Source organism: Gadus morhua, chromosome 16, assembly GCF_902167405.1.
Source record: "Gadus morhua chromosome 16, gadMor3.0, whole genome shotgun sequence".
Taxonomy (NCBI): domain Eukaryota; kingdom Metazoa; phylum Chordata; class Actinopteri; order Gadiformes; family Gadidae; genus Gadus; species Gadus morhua.
In genome coordinates this window covers 34,124,169-34,126,477 of record NC_044063.1, presented here as the reverse complement: position 1 = coordinate 34,126,477, position 2,309 = coordinate 34,124,169, and the positions used below count along the sequence as shown (strand labels likewise).

Genomic DNA, 2,309 nt, shown 5'->3' with positions numbered 1-2,309 from the left:
TCGAGAGGCTGCATGCGATGGGATGTGTGGGGAGGGAGAGTGAGCAGAACAATACCGTTGCTCTTGGCTATTTCTACTGCTTTGAGTGAGATGTGAGCCTTAAGATTATCCAGGATAAGCAGCATGGGACGGTCAGGGGTGCAGTTAGTGTGCTGTATCAGGTGATCAAGGAACTCAGGCCAGGTGTCTTCATTCATCCATCCCGTTCTGATGGAGGTACTTTTGGCTCCTGGAGGTGCTCCTATCATGAAGTAGTCCTTAAACTTAACTCTGGGGAAGACAAACTAAGTGAGACCCTGTCTCACTTTACCCCGCAGCATTTGTCTCACTTTCCCCCACCACCACCATTTTAGAAAAAACGAGCTCTCTTAGTAATTCAGGCTAATCTTCGGCTAGCATCATTACATGGTTTTATATGTTGGTAGTTCATCAACATGTATGATATAAGTTTTTCTACCTGAATCAATTAGCTTTGGCACAACAGTTGATTAAGTTGACGGCAAGAAAATTTACTTTTACATGCAAAAAATATATTTTTGTGGAAAAAAACATGCTTACCACAGCCCCAGGAGGTTCTCTCCTTCATGGCCAAGGGGAAATGGAAGGGGCTTGAAAACATAATGGTCACATGACCACAAATGTGTACCATTGCCGAGATACAGGGGGTGTCTCACATTACCCAATGTCTCACATTACCCCGTTCTCCCTACTTACCTTCATAAGAAGCAAGTTGTTTTTTACACCCATGATGCTGAGGTTATATTTCTAATGATTTACCTTTTTCTCTTAGATCAAGCTTTGTGATTCATCAGCCAAGGGATGAAAAAAGAAAGAGTTAATCTATGGGCTGGAGCAGCTGTCTCTGAGAGGAAAAGAAAAAAAGTAGAGATGTCCGATATTATCGGCCCACCGGTATTATCGGCCCGATATTAGCATAAAAATGTAATGTCTGTCAATATCGGTATCGGATTTTCTTTGCCTTAAAACCGATTTTTTTATTTTATTTTTTATTTTATTTTTTATTTATAGCTCAAATAAATGTTTTCAAAATTGTGCAGTACAGTGCACATTGTAATTGACTCATATTTGTGCATTTATTCAATTAAGATTATTGAGTTTTAGTTAAAGAAACATACTGCTATGTTGCACATAGTTGTTCAGGTACAATGTTTTATCATTTGTGAAGTCAAGTTTGCCCTATTTGTTGTGGGCATTGTCAAGATTATCTCAGGGCGAGTGTAATCCAAACTGTTGTCTGAGACCATTAAAAAAATAAACATGGCACTTTTCCCTTAAATTAAGTTGAAGTATTTTTCTTATTTTGCACAGACAATGTTAACATTTGGAAAGCCTTGTTGCATTCAAGAATGCATCCAGTGGGGCATCACAATAACATTAAGCATGTTGTGTTAATTCCACAACAGGAGATATGTAATGTTACCTAAATTAGGTTTGAGGAAAAATAACCCAAATATCGACATCGGTATCGGCTGATATCGGAATCGAAAATTTAGAGTTGGACAATATCGCATATCGGCAAAAAAGCCAATATCGGACATCCCTAAAAAAAAGTATAGCTCAAAAACTACAAATACAAATGCAATGGCATCACGTATAATTACATCTGTAACTACTTATAAAGTACTGTTGATGCACGTGCAGGTGCGACCACTTCTTTTTTCTGGGCAGCTGATTTGGCTCTGGAAACACGGACCATTTTGTAGAGACAAGGCTCAATCAAAGACCAAAAAGCTATCAGATGGTTGTAGCTGGCAAATCTATTCACAAAAGACATCGCATAAAAATGTTCAATTAGAAGTGTACATCAAAAGTATACATTGTTACCAAAATAATGTCAACAGTAACTACTAAGATTAAGATTTTATCGTGTATATATAATATATATATATATATATGTAGCAGGGTGACCTGTATTTCTCCCATATAGCTGTTTCAGCCTCAGTCACCTCCCTTTTACCTGTATTGTGACTTGTGCCACTACGCAACGGTTGCTTTACCGGATGGCGTCGTAACTAATCCCTGGCACTCCGCTGACAGGTTTGTTTAGTTTCCTCTTTGGGTGCAGTTCAATAACTGCCCCAACTTCCTGTAAGACAACCTGATGTGTGTGGATATCCAATGCCCTAATGTGTTCTCTGTGCTCTCTTTTTAGAGTAGTGTTCCTGTCCGGGCCGTATCTTTGGGAGGCACGGTTTGGTGGTTTGCCGTGTACTTGCATGTAGATAATTAGGGTGTTACCTGCTCAATTCATACTTTTTTACAATTGGTTATTAATAGTATTTTGTTCT

The 2,309-nt window shown here is 38.8% G+C and overlaps 1 long non-coding RNA gene across 1 annotated transcript; it reads left to right on the top strand.

Moving 5' to 3' along the window:
* The first annotated feature begins 708 nt into the window (after nt 1-708).
* Nucleotides 709-1,745, top strand: LOC115560750 (uncharacterized). The gene is made up of 2 exons (XR_003979839.1): nt 709-882; nt 1,573-1,745. It is a non-coding gene; the product is annotated as an uncharacterized LOC115560750 (long non-coding RNA).
* The last annotated feature ends 564 nt before the right edge of the window (nt 1,746-2,309 follow it).